Source organism: Neocloeon triangulifer, unplaced genomic scaffold (genome assembly GCF_031216515.1).
Source record: "Neocloeon triangulifer isolate White Clay Creek 2 clone unplaced genomic scaffold, ASM3121651v1 ptg000017l, whole genome shotgun sequence".
NCBI lineage: Eukaryota > Metazoa > Arthropoda > Insecta > Ephemeroptera > Baetidae > Neocloeon > Neocloeon triangulifer.
In genome coordinates, this window is record NW_026775559.1 from 5,013,805 (window position 1) to 5,033,650 (window position 19,846).

The 19,846-nt window shown below is 39.0% G+C and overlaps 1 protein-coding gene across 2 annotated transcripts in view; it reads right to left on the reverse strand.

Annotated features, from left to right (window-relative positions):
* LOC132203634 (serine/arginine repetitive matrix protein 1) overlaps positions 1-19,846 on the reverse strand; it is an 88,071-nt gene that overhangs the window by 21,970 nt on the left and 46,255 nt on the right. The window contains exon 1 of one of the 2 annotated variants that reach the window (XM_059631536.1): positions 17,341-17,487. The exons of the other annotated variant lie outside the window; for it this stretch is intronic. The gene's annotated coding sequence lies outside the window, so the exon portion shown is untranslated. Of the gene's footprint in view, positions 1-17,340; positions 17,488-19,846 lie in introns of those variants that run through there. 2 annotated transcript variants of the gene reach the window in all.

Consider the following 19,846-nt stretch of genomic DNA (forward strand, 5'->3'; position numbering starts at 1 on the left):
CATCAAACTTTTGAGCTTTTTATGATGCCCCAGGGAAGTTTTGCGAGTCGCCGGGTTTCGCAACTTTTCCCGTGCTATGTTAATTAAAACGGTTCCTCTGGGCACCATCAATCATTAACGAGGCCGAAGGTGAGCTGCACACATGCTCTGACACGCGCGCCTCTTCAACCTCGTTCGTTGGTTCGTTTCGATGTATAGATTACACAACGCCGGGTGTAATACTATTTACGTGCTCGAATTACTCTCGCTCCTCTCTGATTAATGATCCGGCTCGGCATCATCATTGAGTTTCGCTCCTCTCGTTGGATTCGGGTACTCCGGTCGGCAAAGCCACTCAAATACGACGAGCCTGTTTCGCAACGCAATTTGCGGTTTTGTGCCGTCAAAGTTGGTTGCCGGGCTCGATTTGATGAGAGGGTTGGATAAGAATTCGCGGAAAATCGAGCTGCTGCACGCCCACGGACGGAAATTAGCCTTGCACACGGAGAGCTCTAATGTCTGCATTGTTTGCTAAACGAAATTGGGAAATAATGTGAGCTTCTGTGTTGGCAGAAACACGAAACTCGACTCCATTCGTTCAGCAAATATAAATTAATGAGGAAACAAAGAAGTCTTTGTTGTTATGATTTATGGAATCGCCGTTATTTATCCTAACTTTATCTGTCCTAAAAGCAATAGTCCTGAAAAAAGTATCCCAAATTTTACATTTCATTTGTCCTAAATTTGCACATTGAAAGGGATCTTAGAACGTACCATTTTTTCATTATTAAATTTTCATAAAAAATCACCAGTCTCTATTCAATCTTTTTAAGTGCGCGGAGAACCACCCACGAGGAAAATATCAAATTAATCATAGCAACCCAGGCAGGTCTCAAATTACCCCTTTCAGAAACGTGGCACCTAAATTTTTCAGAGCGCCAAAAAGGTCCCCAGGCAAGAAGCCTCTCTGTGGAAATATTTCTCAAGAGTTGGTTGCTTCTTGACGCGATGGTATAATTCAATTTGGCTTGGTGCTGCGCGCTCTCTGTTGGCTCCTCTTTTCCGTTTTATGTATGATTTGATTATGAGTGCTAACTTCTTCTTCTTTCCTCCGGGGCGTTAAATTCTGCAGAAAAAACCGCGAGTTTCGATCGGAAAAAGGAAGAGATTCTGACCCAGATACGCGACGGCGAACAAAGTGGCCCGCTTTTCTTCCCTCGCACTGCGAAGCGAAAATCGCGCGTAAAAAATGAGTCGGCCGACGACCCCCCTCAAGCACACAGAAAGATGCTATTGATATGGTGTTTGAATGCGAGAGTTTTTGGGAATGACGCAGAGCAGAGCGTATAAATGGCGAGAGGGATGCTGATAACTGGCTGCTGAATACCATACTTTGAGGCAAGGAGTGCTGTATTAAACGAGATAATTTGCTTCCGTATCATCAAAGAGAGAAAGTTTGAATTGAAAGGAGAGACGCATTCAGCAGGAATAATAAGCTGATTTGATGAGATGGCAAATAAAACATTCTTTGATATGTTACAAAAATATTTAAGAATATTTGTATGCACTAAAGTTTTATGTCAACCGACTTGTCCGACTTTTAGAAACATAAAACAATTAAATAGCTGATCAAATTCCGTACAATCAAGAAATTTCATTGTAATATAATTTAAAATTGTTTTAAAAACCAAAATAATAAAATAATTTTCTAACAAAGGATAACTAGCAACGAATTTTTTTTTTCATTTTTTGGCAACAAAATTAATAATTTCATACTAAGTGCCATTGTTGCTTTGAAAATTAAATTTTAAACACTATATCAATTGAAAAAAACCTGGAAATATTTGAGCTATTCCTTCAGTGCAAATTTATAAATTGTATATGCAAATTCCACTGCACTCCACCCGCCTGAAGTGTTGACGCCTGCCAGAGACCATTATCATTCCACGCATTTCCCAAATCTCGGCTCTCGTCCCCAAGAAAATCAACTTTTATGCCCATAGACGACCGTCTTTATTGTCTCTCCACGTCTTTGAGAGGGATGAAAGCAAAAAGAGCGGGTGAGGCAACCCCCTCTTTTTCTTTGGCTAAAACATATCGCATTGTTTCTCATCCGCATTGGATTTTACTTTTCGAGGCGAGAACGGCATGAAACTTTGATTACCCCTGGACCATATCAAAAAGAGCGGCTGGGGTTGCCTGCTGGGTGCACGTTGAAAAGGGCGCTATATATAGCGGCAGCACCACCACCACCACAGATGAAAGAGAAAGAGCGCCGGCAGCAGCGAGGGCGGCGGGGAGGGGGTGAAACGGGGCTCTCTCCGAGACGATGACTCATCCGTCCCTGGATCGATCCCGCACCACGCAGGAGCACAATTCCGCCGTGGATGCTGGCGCGGAAACCGGTGCTGCTGCTGCGCGGTTACCGGTTTTTTTCCGTTGGGCAAAAGCTCGACTTGCGGAAATAAAAGGTAGAAAGAGAACCGGTCTGGATACTGCGCAGTTGAGAGTCTCATTACATGGAAAAGAGAGGATAGAAAATGGAAATGAGATGGAGATATTTGATCTTGGCAAACAATGGCCTCATTTCGGTTCATATTAGTAATAAATTTTGTACAAAGTCAGTCTAGAGAATTTCAATTTGTAACAATGTTCCTGCGTAATTTAATTTTTAATTTTATTTTACAATTTGAGCGTTCTGAAATTTTATTAGGAAATGATTTTGGATATAATTAAGTAAATCCTCCGGAAAAATTTATCCTTTTAAGAATTATCGAAATAATTGTGTAAAATTTAGATGATTTATTATCACCGTGAATGAAATTGAAATAGCAACAAACGTTCCATAAAAATAAACGTCCCATCTGGCGCACAGCTCTTAACCCATTCTGACGTTATGATAAATATTTGCACAGCGATTCGCACCACCATCATACGTGAGTATGCGATTTGCCCGCGCAGACGAAGGCAATAATAATCCGCCGTATAACCCTTACGGCGCACGGTTCCGCCCGGTGCACGGCTGGTGCTCGTCACGCATTTTATTTCCTTTACGGCTGTCGTCATCGAGCCCGACGGCATTGTCACCAAATAAATTTTGGAAGTAATGAGCCGTTATGAGGAAGATACGCCGCTCCGTGACGACTCAAAATGTGCGGCGAGTGCTGCAGTGAGAACTGCGTTGACGGGGAAGGCAACTGGCTGCGCAGGGCTGCTTGCCGGGTTGCATAATTGGCATCTAGCAGGCGTCAAAATGGAGCTGACAAAACCCGAACATTAAATGAATCGCGGTACAAAAGTCAACATTCTTTAAAAAGACTGCACCTGAAAGCACGAAATGTAAAATAATACTGAAAGTTCTGATTAAAATTACTATTTAAAGATTATTAAAATATAGTAAGTTTTATTTAAAAATAAACAATCTGTTTTAAAATTTTACTAGCACCATTTATCAAAAAACCTCATTAAAAATATGAAGAATGTTCTGTTAATTCATTTCATAAGTAAAATAAATTTTCTTCAGAAAAACTTGTAAAAATTCAAATCCTTTTATCATCATTTTCAAATTTAAGCTCCATATTTTATAAATTTTAACTGCCTTGAAATGAGCAGCTTCCCCTTTTACAATTATAAACCGACACCTTGGCTCTCGCTGGTTTTCAAGAGTCATCACAAGTTTTGCCATCGCCGCGAAAATATAATGATTTGAGGTTCATTATGCTGCTGTGGTTGGAGGGTCCTCGGAAGCAGCAACAAATAATGCTGGGCGCTTCCTTATTGTGCGGCCAAGTCAATTGCAGATGGGGTGTGACAGGAGGAGTTCCAATTATCAGGGACAAGCGCAGAGGGCCAGATAATCCCGGAGACAAAAGTATGGGCACGCCAAATCCCCACTCGCCGCTCTAAATCAGGACCGGAGAGAGATGAAAAGCATTATTAGAGAGCGGGCTAGGCTGGGCGGGCGAGCGAGCGGGCAATCGTCTTGAAGGAGCAGATAAGTGTATAGGAGCAGGACCCCAGCGGCAAGGCCGTTGCGCATTTAATTAATCTATTAGCCGCCGCTCCGGATGCGTGGAAATCGAGATTGTGTCTCGTGAATTAGGATTACGCTGCAGTTCTTTCTTGTTAACACCGCAATAATTCACAAAAGTTTTGTCTGATAAGCCTGATAAAAGACACGGTGTCATCATATTGCAAGTCTGGCTTTGTTGAAATTCCAGCTTGAATAAAATAATTATTTTAATATTACCATCTTACAATTTTTGATAACATTGAACGTTTATTTAAATGGTTAAAAATATTTTAATTTCTGGTCAAAATATTAATTGAAAAAAGCTTATTACCTTTTGAAATTTATTTTCTATTATTAAGAAAAAAATAATTGGCTCCGACTGGGGAAATAATAAACTTCATGCATTTATTATTTTTTTATTATACTAAATTTTAGACCTTTATCCTCATAGGATTTTTATGAGATGACTTTTTCCATTAGTCTGTCCCATCTATAAATTACAAACTAACTTTGCGCTTCTCGAAAAGAGTTATATATAAAAATTTAATCCTTCCGTCGGCGAACTTTTGTCATAAGTTGGCTCTTGCTATAGGTGAGAGAGGCTCTGGGCCCTTTCAGTTTTTTGCACCCACGAGCTCTCGTTTCACTTCATGAGAGAGGACACAGGCACTCAGGGGTGCAAATCCCGTTGTTTTTTGTATTAAGTGGCTGGGCCGAATTATTATGCAAAGCCTTCCTTATTCACCGTGAATAAAAAGGGCAAGAAAAGTTTCCGTCTCTTTTTTTTCTCATATAATACGCGCGCTGAAAAAGGATAAGAGCGGAGAAAATCTTCAGCTGTTCCATCCGAGATAAAATGAAGTTGCTAAAAGGGGCCGGGGTACTCAGGCTAGCTCGCGCGTCATCGGCGGCTTTGTCGTATGCACGGGATTGTGTTTGTGTTTGGCCAGCAGCGCCTGCCCCGCCGACTCATGTGGTCGCAATGATGCGGTCATCTCCGTGGACAGTCAATATTAATTAATGACATGCTACCGGCTCTAATTGAAACGCCAAATTTCGCGCGGGTCCTCAGGGACAGTTTCCAGAATGACAAGTAGGCAGACGGATGGGGGGGAGTTCGCAATTCGTTTGATGCAAATTTGAAAGCAGGGGAGATTTTGCAACGCACAGGTGCACACAGACTGTTGGGTAGAATTTAAAAATATAATCTTACTAAAATAATTTATACAAAAAAATGACATCTTAAAAAATTTACAAAAAATTTATTTTTCGTAATGATTTCTAAATTTAATTTTATCTCTTTCTTTGTGTTAAAACGACCCTATTGTAATAAAATTTTAGGACTGAAGCAGACATAATTTATTTACTTCAACTATAAATTTTGATTTAAAATGCTAAAATTTAACTATTTGAGTGAAAATTGTAAAAGTCCATGGTTCAGATTATAAAAAGATTGTGAAAAATATCACAACACTTCTCACGCGAATAAAATGGATAAGATTGTGTCACGCCCATGTCACTTGCAAAAAACCCTCGGAGCGCATATCTAAAAAAAAAGCTACGCAAAATCGTCCCCTGATGGTGCGTCATAAACAACACAAACGCCCTTTTATCTTTTGCCAAAACTCGAAATTCGCTCCATTCGGCCATAAATATCGGAGCCCTCGAGGTGATACACCGCCATTCGCTGCGTTTTTTTCTCTCTTCGTCCCCAACGCACTGGAAAACATGATTTACGCCCGCAACAGAGTTCATAAATTTCTCACAGGCAGGAAAAATCTCTGGGCGGCGATGTTTGGTTTTGTCATCGTTTCATTCTCGGACGCCCCACGTCCGTACGTGAGGAGGATTTTCTATCGCATCGATCTGAGAAAAAAATGCGATTTCATTAGGTATCTTTTTAATGACGAGGTGCTGCTGTCGGCGCCCGAAGCAATTTCCGGCCAGGATGATTATTTCGATAGGCAGCCAGTTGACGACCGGAGGAATTAATAAATAAATATACGTGTGTGCAGCGCGCAGGCGGATATTATTTGGAGTGAGAGCCGCAGATGAGCTGGGGAGTATTGTGGCCTGCGGCACTTTGATTTACGGCCATCCGAGGCGACGAGATTTATCTGGCTGGTGTCGCCGCCGCACAAAGCGATGGACTTTGACGAGAGGCAAAAGTCGAGAGGGCACACACTCGGACGTTTCATTTTTGTGCTTTTCTCATGGACCGGGGATCAAAATGTCGACGAGTGTTTTGATTAGTTTTTGAAGAATGGATCCGGCCAAATCCCACCGCCTCTTCAAAAGGATTTTCGTTGTCTGCGTGAAGGAACGTTTAAAAACTGCGCTGCCTGGAGCAATTCCTCTGCCGATCCTTAAAATTTGGATTTTTTTAGTTTTTGCAACATTTTCCTCTCAGTGAAACATTAAAGGTTGCACTAATAAGAGTTTAAAATAATATTGCTTGTTATGCGTTTCACAGGTTTATCTATGCAATTATAAGAGAAGGAAAGGTGAACTAGGTATATATTTATGAATCTGAATATACAAACACAGTAATAACGTGCAGCAAAATTTATACTTTATTATTAATTTTTAAATTTTATAAACTTTGTGTCCATTTGTGTCTTGAATGATAAAACTAGTTATAATGAAAATTTTGTGTTAAAATATTGTATAATATATAATGCTATTTAAAATAAGTAAATAAATGTATTAAAAACATTAGGCATAAAATTATTTTAATGGATTATAAATAAAATTTAAATAATTAAAGTGTAAAAGTAAAATTAATACAATAACTAAAGCTAAATCTGAGCAAAAGCAGAGATAAATCGTCCTTCTGTGTTAAACGTGAAAATACAAAAATATAAAATCCTTTCCACCAATCCACGCAATTCCACGTGCGGCATTTATCATAATATCGTTTCTTCTGTGCAAGAAGAGAAGTAACTTGATTATTCAGCCCCACGATTTCGAGTGAAGTGCCTCATTAAAAGCGGCAGCGCCGCACAGCCGTAATTCAGTCTCATTTCCAACGCGTATAAAGCCATTATGCCTCCTTTTATGTTTCATTTCTGAAGTGTGTGAATTTAAAAATTCATGCCTAAAATATTCCGGCGCGCGCCCCCCTGGCTAAAGTCTTGGAAAATCTCAGAAAAACGGCGCGGCGCTAGCTTTTGAAAGATAAATGCCGGTTATTTCATCCCCGCTGCTATATTTGCCTTGTGTCTGCCCCGGCGCAAGGTGTGTACAGAACTCTCGAGCAGTGCAACACATTTAATAATTCTTTCTTTAGTGCACCGAGGGTGTCTTTGTCGCTGCAGGAGGGCATTGTCCGCGCGCCGCGTAGACAGAAATGAGCACTCGAGCAGCGGAAGGCATATAGAAGAGGCAGACCGTCCGCTCCGCTCTGGCGCAATAAAGAACATATTGAAAAAAATCTCCAGCGTCGCTTCTGGGAAAACTTTCCTATTTCCTTGCGGAACAACCCCAGAAAGAACGAAAGAAAGATATTACCAGCAGGAATTTTATGTGTTTTGCATTCGCCGCGAATTCGTATGTACGCGCGTGTATTGAGCCAGCTTTGATGATTTGTTCGAGGGGAATACGAAATGCAACAGTCGCCCTACGTCGCAATGTTCAATGTGTACATCATGCGTACCAATGCGGAACGTATTTTCGTATTGATTTGTCGGAACTTATCCGCGCAAATGGCTTTTAAATCTAACCGCTGATCCATTTGAGCTGCGACCGCTGAATCAGCGTTTCAGGCACAGCTGCTTTTGAGTGCATGTCTTTTGCGTTTCCATCACGCCGACCAGCACCACTCAACACTCATGCAAATGGGTTCATTGGAGAATATTGGCACCAAAAATATTACATTAAAAGTTAAAAGTCAGTATCACTCTTTCCTATTAAAGATATAATATTGTTTTTTTTTCTTTTTAATTGAAGTTGAGAAAAGTGCATTAACAAGTTTTTTATTTTGTAAATCTCAATACAGCAAAAAGTTCAAAAATTTAAATCAATTTATAGGGTAAAAAAGGAACTAAATTTTGTTTCAAGTCCTTTCATAACGTAAAAATAGTTCGATAAGACGTTTTATTTTTCTGCCTTCCAATTAATTCTCTGGCTCCTTTGGAATGCAGCAAAGGTTACTGAAATCGATTCAGAATAAATATTACTTTTTTTTTAGAAATTCCAATAAATTCTTTAAAGTAAATATTATTTAGAAAAAAATTCAAATTTTCTGTCATGAAGAATTTATTTGATTCAATAAAAATTGCCTCTGTTCTATTATCTAATTTTTTATAATCTTCGTAACATGACTAATTATTTGTGTGAATGCAAAATACCTAAAAAGTTCATTAAAAAATAATTTAAATAACTCTCAGTGCAAATTTTACAGGGTGATTCGCCCTCTGCAGGTAGCAAATTATCACGCTTGGCGTCATTTTCGAGCCGGCTTATGCTGAAAAATGGGCATTTTACGGTTCGAAAATAAGCTCCCGTCCCACCTCAACCCGCGTCAGACGAGTTAATTTCTGCGTAATGGCGGAGTATTAATTCATCACCCCCGCGGATTACCCGTTCGCCCTCTCGTCGTGTGTGCACATTACATGCAGCATCGGTGGCGACGACGCCGTTCGAAGGATTAACCTCACATGCACCGGCGGCGTTTATTTTCACCCAGGACAGCCCCGGGGACTCGAGAAAGCTTCTGCTCGCCGTGTTCTTGAGAGCAGAATAAACGGCCGGAGAGATGCTCACTTTGCGAAATATCCGCAGTGGAGGTCGCACTTTACGAGTTGTCGGACGACACTTTTCTCGTCCACCATTAGCCTTTCCTGCGCTCGGCCTCCATCAATTTCCATACTGCACACCACAAAGATGATGATTAAAGCGGGGGATTGTGCGCCGCTTTTATCATCCGCCCGCTCGCACTCTCCGCCCGCAGCAAAAGTAATCACGACATAATGCATATTGTCAGACTACTGCTGCCGCCCGCCATTGTTTCACATTCGTGCAAATGTGTTCGAATCCTGCAGTGAGGATTTTTGTTATACGCTCCCCCTTTCGTCTGGATGATTTTTAATCGTTCATCCAGCAGTAAAACTCCAACCAGTCGTTTTCCTCCCACTTCACAAAACCAATATTGAACGAAAAGTTTTGAAATTTTCATCAAGCCAAATAAAACCAATATTTTGATTTAAAACCCAAAAGGTTTGCATTGATGAGATTCGATACTTTTTCCTTTTATGCAAGGGCTTCTCAGAAGAAAGAGGCCGTGGAGACTTCATTAGCAGAAAGCTAATTAAGAGCGTTCAGAAACAACAAAGGGGCTGTTCCGACTAATGATGAGTCAATCTCCTCAGAGAACATGCAACCCCTGCTTTCCTGTTTATTTAATTTATTCAAAAATTCGGTGCTTTTTGCCTGTTAGCAATGTCTGTTTTGTTAATTAAGAAAGTTAAATTTAGAAAAACATCAGAAGCGGAAATTTTGGAAAGATATTCAAGCAATTATGTAATCAAAACAAAATATTATAAAATAATGAGGCCTTCATTAAAAACTTACTTGAATTTGATTTTTTTTTTTTAATTAAGCCAGTTCTTGGAATCAAATTTTAAATTATTTAGTCTCATGATTTTTTCAACATGCTTTATTTTAATTTATGTTTCTTTTAAATCGTCTTGTCCCCTTCGATTTACCCGGCATTGAAGTACAAGGAGTAATAAACCCGTACTTTGAGCTTGTCGCGTGCAGTTATTTTTGCAGTCGCTGCACTGCTGGGGCTTCATTACGTTATTCGATAGAGCCAGATCCATCCGTTCGATTTTTGCGGTCGGATTTTACACTTCTTGATGACTTTATAAAATATAAAACGCTGCTAGCAGTGAATCCTTTTAAACTCACATTCGGTGTGTCAGCGCATTGCACGAATTCACTTGAGGATCGCACACACATTTCCAGTGCAAATCTCCTCTTGCAAAACCCACTCAAAAAAGAGAGCGTTCGTGGAAATAAGAAATAATACACCTCGTGCTGGAAACGTGTATTTTCCTCCTTACTTTCTGCCTCCGCCGCGCAGACAGGTTCAAGTTGCGCCTCTTTACTTTATCTCAAATCCCGCGAGCACACCACCACTTTTGCTCTCTCGCGAGCGCCGGGGCCAAATTTACGACCAAAATGTTTCCCACGATAAAGAAATAAACTGCTTTTGCGCCTCTTCCGCAACCGTCTTGCATTTCGTGAAACGCACACTTGTATATGTCTTTTGAAACAAAGGCGAGCGCGTTGATGAAAATAATAAACGAGCGTGCAGTTTGCCCCCGCGAGAAGTGTAATTTTGGAGAGGCTCGGTTTTGCGGCCGGGACACAAAGACAATGCGAGAAATTCGGCTGCGAGCAGGATTATTATTATTATTATTTCCTTCCTCGGGTTTTTGTGCTTTTTGTCTTGAGAATGTATGCGACACAATGCGTGAGGAGGAAATAATTAAGTAAAAACGGGAAGGGTGGTTTTTCATTTCTCCAAATGATATGCACGCAAGAAAGGGTTTTCTGCAGCAGGAAAGAGACGCAAAGAAACGTTCTTTGTCTTGAGGAATAATTATCATGACAACTTCAGACATTCAGTGTTTTGAAAAGATCGATTCAGTAACCATTTTTACACCGTAATGTGGGTGAAAAAAAACTTTCAGGTTTTAAAATTTCTCAAAAGATTTTGGTGTAGAAATAGAGAGGTTATTTCAATTATTAGAATATTGAAGGGAGGGGTATTTGTCCTGATTGCTAGATTATTAAATTCTTCATATTGACTTCTGCAATACCATAAATTTAAATTTATCCCAGGAATAACTACTTACAAACCGTTTCAGAAAACTTTAAAAATAAATCTTATGGCCTGTTTATTGCAATGGGCGAAATTCTGGCAATAAACATTATTTATGTCCACGTCACATCAGATAAACAATTTCGCCTCCTTATATAAAATAAACAAACACACAGCGGCCATATTTTGCGGAGTATCCAAGCGCCATAAATTTTCCATCCGGCGGCGGCACAGACGGCTCTGACTGCTTTCCCATAGCGTTGCCAAAGTCAAACTCGCTTTTGCTCCTCGAAATGTAATACGCCGCGTGTGTGCCGAGCGGGTTGTATAATTACTGCCCGTGCATGCATGAGTCATAATGCCCAGCCAGCCCCTGTGTGCATTAAACACGGAGAGAGAGATGCGGGTTTGTTTTGAATTCATTCGGCCCGCACGTTGTTATGACGTCGCCGCGAGTGAAACAAAAGCGGTGGTAGATATAGATGGGCTCGTAATCATCATCAAAATCGCGGTTCTTTCATCTCCGCCAGAAGCCAGAATGTGTTTTGTTTGTCGCGAATTTATTGCGGCGAGGCGACATTGATTGCGTGGGTTGTTAAGGTGATTAATGGCTTCAAATTATTTGCCGGCAGAAGCTCGTGAAATATCAGGGAAGCCTCTGTTGGCACGCGAATCGCCAGTTTTATTTCCAAGTTGGACAGAATGGAATTTATTATATTAGTCCGAAATTATTTCTCTGTTTGCTCGGGGTTGACATTTCTCCCTCGAAGTGACTTTTTGAAAATGGAAATCTGATTCCATTTTATATTCTTTCTTAAAACTTTTCTTTGTTCCACCCAAGCAAAAAACAAACTCTGATTGATGCAGATTTTTCAGTCTGCGTGAGGGCGCAGGGAATAACACAGCGGAATTTTCATTTTTCATTCGGCAAAACTCGTCAACTGCAAATGTTGACGTTTCTCCGCGAAAGAGGTCGAATTAATGGATTTCCGCCCTCTCTCTCTCTCTCTCTCTCTCTCACACTCCGGCAGTTTCTCTTTTTGAATTTTATTCTCTCCTCTCAATTTAAAATGCAAATCTCCGGGGGTCGCAGCAGAAGTAGGATTAATATCTCCCCGTTGAGCGCCTCCCGCTTTCTCTTTGGCGATTATGATGGAAAGGTGGGCGCGCGATTCTTAATGCCTGCAATCCTTCTCACTGATGGGGAGCGTTATTTGTCTTGGTAGAAAAAATATTATTTGTGCGTTGAAAGCACTTTAATAGGGCATTAGTGGCGGAGGCGCGTGCGAAGATAATTTGTTACACCTGCATGCGAGAGAGGACTAGTTAGTCTCGAGGTGTTTTAACCTCTAACACACAGGAGTGTCGTGCGAACTTTGAAGGAAATGTGCATGTACATTTAGTGTGAGGGTGAAAGTGGAAAGGTACGGAAATTAATTTGCAGGGGAGATAAAATTTAAAGCGGTTTAAAGGAGGGATATTAAAATTAATTTATTATCATGGCGCTTACAAGGTATGTTTTCGAGATGAGACACGCCGATTTTCTTAAAAATTGGTGTGTGCATAGGGCTTGGTGTGTATATCCCGAAAGTAACGTCACTTTTTGCCCAATTTTGCTAGGGGCTGCGGGGGAGGCGTCAAAACTTTTCAAAGTTATGCAATCTCACTACATGCTGGTTTCGCGTGTTGCATACATTTTCATTTCTCTTGATAGTGGTCCGTGATCTTTGACAGCTTGCCACGGGCGAACCGTTGGTCGAATTTGAAAAATCTGAACAGATTCTGAAAGCCCAAATTTCTACAAATTTGACTGGCAAAGTAAGACTTTTTTCAGAGTTGTAATTGTAATTGTTTTATAAGGAAAAACTAAAAAATGAGAAAATGACTTATGGGATGGGACTTCACATAATTATAGCAGTATTATGAGTGTCGGAAGTTAAAAGTGACAATCATGTTTTTTTGGTAAATCGACCCTCCTGAACACGAATCCGGGGTCGGTTTTTCGATATTCTCATTATTTCTTATTTTTTTCCTTAATTTGCTATTTTTTTGCAAAATGTGCCAAAAAACTAACACGTGGAGATAAAAATCTGAAAATTGCTGGAGGGATGGATCTTGAACATAACAACAACTTAATTTTTCCATACTTGCTATTTTCCGGAAAATTGACCATTTTCACAAGGGGTCCACGTTTTGGTCGATTTCTCGATTTCTATGGGAGTTAAAAACAAAACTTAAAGTGATTCTGAAAGCTGATTAAATTTCCTATCTCTTTTCTGTGAGAGCTAACTTTCCAACACTGGCTTATTTTCCGGAAAAGTGAAGTAAAAAATTAACTTATTTTTCCCGGAGAGTATGCAACCCGCAAAAGAATGTCTAAATAGCCAAAAAGTAACTTGTTTCTTTGGAAAGACACCCCTAAAATTTCAAAACTTTTCCTCTAGCCAATTTTCCGCAATCGCCGAATTTTCCGACCCCTTGTGAGAAAAATGAAACTTTTCCGGAAAGGCATGTGTGATGCATCATTTGATTGGGCACGTCAAGGAGATGCAAAAAATAAATTTTTAGCAAACTCGGACCATTTTTCAAATTTTCAGAGCAGCTTGAAAAATGAACTTTTCTTAATTTACAAAAAGTGCTCTGAAAATTTGAAAAATGTTCCGAGTTTGCTAAAAATTTATTTTTAGCATCTCCTTGACGTGCCCAATCGAATGATGCATCACACATGCCTTTCCGGAAAAGTTTCATTTTTCTCACAAGGGGTCGGAAAATTCGGCGATTGCGGAAAATCGGCTGGAGGAAAAGTTTTGAAATTTAAGGGGGGTCTTTCCAAAGAAACAAGTTACATTTTGGCTATTTAGACATTCTTTTGCGGGTTGCATACTCTCCGGGAAAAATAAGTTAATTTTTTACTTCACTTTTCCGGAAAATAAGCTAGTGTTGGAAAGTTAGCTCTCACAGAAAAGAGATAGGAAATTTAATCAGCTTTCAGAATCACTTTAAGTTTTGTTTTTAACTCCCATAGAAATCGAGAAATCGACCAAAACGTGGACCCCTTGTGAAAATGGTCAATTTTCCGGAAAATAGCAAGTATGGAAAAATTAAGTTGTTGTTATGTTCAAGATCCATCCCTCCAGCAATTTTCAGATTTTTATCTCCACGTGTTAGTTTTTTGGCACATTTTGCAAAAAAATAGCAAATTAAGGAAAAAAATAAGAAATAATGAGAATATCGAAAAACCGACCCCGGATTCGTGTTCAGGAGGGTCGATTTACCAAAAAAACATGATTGTCACTTTTAACTTCCGACACTCATAATACTGCTATAATTATGTGAAGTCCCATCCCATAAGTCATTTTCTCATTTTTTAGTTTTCCTTATAAAACAATTACAATTACAACTCTGAAAAAAGTCTTACTTTGCCAGTCAAATTTGTAGAAATTTGGGCTTTCAGAATCTGTTCAGATTTTTCAAATTCGACCAACGGTTCGCCCGTGGCATGCTGTCAAAGATCACGGACCACTATCAAGAGAAATGAAAATGTATGCAACACGCGAAACCAGCATGTAGTGAGATTGCATAACGTTGAAAAGTTTTGACGCCTCCCCCGCAGCCCCTAGCAAAATTGGGCAAAAAGTGACGTTACTTTCGGGATATACACACCAAGCCCTATGCACACACCAATTTTTAAGAAAATCGGCGTGTCTCATCTCGAAAACATACCTTGTTAGATTAAGAAAATTGTTTTTGTAATTAATCATTACAGGGCAGATTGCTAATCTACAATATAATATTAATTTAATTGGCTGAAGATTTAACGTCTCCATGAGTTTTTTTTTATATTTTTTAATGATAAATCCTTGGAATATTTTTCTGCATAATTGTTAGAAGTGAAATTGAAAGTATAAAAAAATAGTAATCTGAACTATTAAATTCAAAAATTATTTTATTTTTTTAGCAATGAGAACAATAAATCGCTTAGTTTCTAATAAAAATGACTTGATTCCTCCAAAATTAGTATTCAAAATCTATGAGCACCAGAATAAATTTGATTTATTACAAAATATTCTTAAAAACTTTTTGCTTTGAAATTTATTCGTCTCATGAATTGATTGAAATTTTATAACAAAATACCACAATTTAAAATTAACAAAGAAAATATTCAAAAATATCACCTCAGTCACTTTCATATTATTTTCAAAATTATTTAGAAATGTAAAACTGTTCAAATTTTTCTTTTTGTCAATGCAGCAAATTAAAATTAAAATGTCAAAATTTATTAATAAATGATTGCGAAAGCCTCCAATAGGATCAAATTGATTGATGATTGTCTCATTGTATGTCCACAAAATATAACCATAAATGCCCCCGACACGCCACAACAGCAATTGTACACGTTTCTGACAGCTTTTCACGTTCCCCGGACGCTCAGAGCAAACAAAATATTGTTCCATCTGCCAAAATAATCCCCAACGAGAGCCCGTTGGCGTGTCACGGCGCGGCGATCAAAATAATATGCAAACGAGACGGACGAGAACCCACCCTGCATCAACCCTGCGCCATTGCAAAATGCAAACAATTCGCAGAGGCGGTTTCGTCTCGTCACTCATTACACTTGTCACTCGGCCATAAACTGGTCAGCGGCAATTACACGTGTGCAAGGACACAACGTAATAATACACGCCCCCGCCCAGCTTTGAATGCACAATCAACGAACTAATTGGTTCCTTCCGGAACAATGCAACGACCTCATCCACTGGCAATAATAGGTCAATTAAGCAGCATCTCGACTGTGAGTGAGCGACCGTCTCATCTGTTTAGACTCTGACAAGTTATAAGGCCCATTATAGTTGGCCGATGCGGAACTCCAGCGTCCCCTTTTGTTTTTATTTCTCTGAGCCTGCAGTGTGTTTGTGCAGAGGACAAAGCAAAGAGGATTATTTTGATTGATAACCCTGCAGATACAGATACACGCAATATAAATGCAGCGAAGCCTTTGGAAAAAGAGTGAGGTATGTAAAAAACAAGTGCAAAACGTGAAGAGACGGCTGGGCTGCGGATTAAATGTACAAACAGCCTAGACAGGATATGACCTGAACCAGAAAATTAACTATCAATTATTTTTCACTGTCCCAAATTTGATAATTTTTACGTCTCGCTTATTGTGTCATGTTAACTTGAGTGATATAATTAAGTTCATGAATATCAATAAAAATACTAAATAATTTGATCTAAAACAATAAATATTTCTTGATTTTAACCGACTTAATTTTTTTCGATTTTGCGAATTTATAAGTTTTGCAATGAAATAGTTTCGTAGCTTTTCTGCGTGATGTATGGAGTCAAAATTTGCCTTGATGACCGACAGGGCCTAATGAACATCGCGTGCACGCTCGCAACATAAGGTATAATAAAGAGTTGCTTCACCCAGGTGACTTATGCAAAATCAGAAACACTTCATTTTCGCTTCAACAAGCACAAGGCGCGCTCTGCCCAGCAGGCGCACGTTTTGTACGACATGCGAACAAAACTTGTGCCAACCTATAACCTTTCCGCTGAATAAAATCTATGTAAACATGATATAGAAACTCTTTAATAAGACTTTTATCTACGTGAATCAACTGCCGGTTATCAAATTTGGTCACGCAAGTGCGTGAGAAATGAATGAAATCGTTCATGCAATGTATATTGGCTGAATTTAAATTTTTCCCACTTCCAAAATCTGTATCATTTTTTATTATTCAATAGGACTGATTTTTTCTATAGACTGAAAACCCCTGTCATGGAAAATTTCAAAATTCAACAAACTACGTCATTGTAAAAATTCAACTAGTGAATATTGATAACATTTTAAAGCAGTATTAAGTACAATCTATAGAAAAAAAATGGTATTCTTTTATTAAATAAACTAAAAAAAAGCTATTTTCCAACCATTAGTTCCTGAAAATTCCCTTAACTAACTGTTAGTTAATTCACATAATTAGATAAGTCGTTGACTGTTTATTTACTTACCAAAAAATAAAATAAATAAATATGTAAATAAATAAAAATTATTAACAAAGCCTTTTTTATTTTAAAAACGCATCGATTTTTTTCTTAAGTCGGAACTCATTAAAAAAGACACATAAAAATTTATTTGTTTTCCAAAAAAATGACGAAATATTTAACATGTCATGGTAATTTAAAAAGAAAATAAAAACCAATAAATGATATTACCAATTATAAATATTCTACTATTAAGCGCATTGTTAAATGTTATGAACAAATATCAAGTTACAAAGAAACCAACAGACCGCACGTCGACGGTTCTCGAAACAGCGGAAAAGCGATAATGGGCAGCAAAAAATGTTCATGGAAAAATCGAGGTGAAAGAGTGGCGAACATGAGTCATCGAGCGGGCACCGTGCAGGCAGACGTACCCATTTCGAGGGCAGCCAGCTGCGCCAGCAGCAGCGCCGCGCGATGAGTCATCGGCATGCACCACTCAGTCTGCCCCTGCGTAGATAGGCAACGTACTCACCCAGCGGGCTGCAGAGTCTAGGACGGAGGGCGATGTCGCAGCAGCGAGGGCCGAGGCGCGAGTGCCCAGGCCGATCGGCCGCAGCGAGGGCAGAAGCGGCCGCCGGCCAATCGCCGCCCGAGCCGGCGCCGATCGATCGGCGCCGCTCACGCGCACTCGGCGCAGCCCAGGGCGCGCGCACCTCCATATCCACACTCGCATGAACCAACGTGACGTTTGAGGCCCGATCTGCTGCTGCTGCTGCTTTGCTTACTTATTTATGCCTTGTGTGCTCTTCGAATACCTAATTGCCGCAACCAATGAGGTGCACCGCCGAGATTGTAGAGATTGGCAAACGCAAAAACACAATACGTAGAGAAAAAACAAGAGAGATTAGGGTGAAATGGCAGAGATTGCTTATCACTGGTTGCTGCTATTTTTATCACAACATGAAATAGTTGAATGAATATTATACTATCCACTTAAATAATGCATGTAACCAATTTAGTGTTCCTCAATAATACCAGATTATCCATCTTAAATACTTTTTTGACTTGAATAATAAATATTTTTGCACTGTCTATATTTGAGAGGTTAACAATGATGACGTTGCATCATAAAATGATTTCCAATATCTTTGAAGCTACTCAATTTAATATTTATGTCAGTAATTAGGTCTGTAAATTTTTTTAATTAATGAATTCTACATTCATACAAAAAATAATTTAGAATTTTATATTTTTTGAGAACGAAAAATTTTAATATAATCAATAAAATATTTCGTTAGATTTTATTTCTCATAAAAATAAAAATTGTAATTCAATTTAATTGGTTGCTTTAAAAATATTTATCATATTTCTAATACGTTAATTTTATTTTTAAACCATATATTTGTATTAAAAAGTTAATAATTAAATTTTAGGAGATTAAATTATGCTTTTTATCAGAAGCTAGTTATATAAATAATATAAAGTTGACTGCTGAGGCATAATCTGCATAATTAATATAGCAATAATTTTACAATTGTTTTTTATTTGAATCACTACCTTAACTATTTAATAGATTCTGGGGTACATTTATCAAATTTAAGTGGCTGATCATAGCACAGGTTATCAACCAATTAATTGAAATCTAAACTTTATCTTTGTTCTTTTAACAAATTATAGGAAAAACTTTATCCAACCTCCATTATTTTTTTTCCTCCAGAGTAGGGGTGGTTAGATCGATTAATCTGTTTTTGATGTATGCAAATTTGGCATTGATGAGGGTAAAACCGAAACAACATGCCTCTCGCAAGTGCTGCGGCACGAAAATTGATATTCCGCCGACGAGGTCTGCGGTGCCGCTGCTGCCAAAGTAATGCAGTGCATGCTTCCGACTGACTGAACCATCAGCTGCAAATATGATTCACAGTCAGTCACTCGTCAGCGTCCATCATCGAACGGCAAAAAAAATACGAGTCGGGAAAAAAAATTCAATCGAAATGCTATTAGTGCAATAATTCAACAAGTCGATCCGAGTGTTTATTATGGGCCTCGGTGCGCTTATATTCCATATCTCCAGTGTGCCACTCGCCGGCGGGGACCTTCTCGGGAGCGAAAATGATTTTTTTCTCACTGGTCTGTGTCCAATGGAAAAAATAAACGCGCCATTCGACAAATCCTCGCCTCGCGAATATATGAATAATAAAATGCTGAAAAGCAAGAGCGTGGTTTTTCGACCGCAGGAATTGCTCTTTTTTTCTCTCTCTAGCATTATTTGCAATGCGGATCTCCATAAAATAACTCGCGGGCACGTAACGGGCAAAAGAAGTCTCCGAGCGTAAATATATCAGATGGAAAATATCACGGGTTGCTTTTTGTTTGCATTTTTTATTGCGTCGAGCTAGAAAATGTTAATGAGAGTCTGAAATATGCAAATTTAGAGAATATTTACATTACAATGGCTGCCAGGAAACTGGAAAATGGATCAAAGGCGCAAATTTAATATTACTTGCATGTCAATATGAAAAAGTGAATTGAAAAAAAAACTTAAAGAACTTCAAGTTTTTGTTCTCTACTTTTTTTTATAAAAACAAATCAAACGAAGTTTCAATTTCAGAACTGTAATTGTATTTTATTTTATTGAAATTTTCCCTCCAACTAAATTCCATTGGAGGGCAAAATAAATGTGTCCGATCAGCAATTCAAAGCGGCGGGATTCACCCCCCTTTTTTCGCAATTTGCACAGGCGGCGCGCTGGGCCATAAAAGATCGCACATTTGACCAATTAATCATTCAGAGAGCATGATTAAACTGTTTGCCCAGCTATAAATTTCGTTGGCAAATTCCCACCCGGGCGGGCGAAAGTGCTGAAATTTAATTATAAAAACACGCCGCGTGTGTCTCATTCCGCATGCATTGTTTTAATGAAAGCGCAGCACAGACAAGGCTTATTTCCAATTCAGAATAGCAACGCAGGGGCTTAAAACCGTGGACGATTTTTATGTAACGAACAGAAATGCCTTCTGGCAAAGTCAACGTGCAAA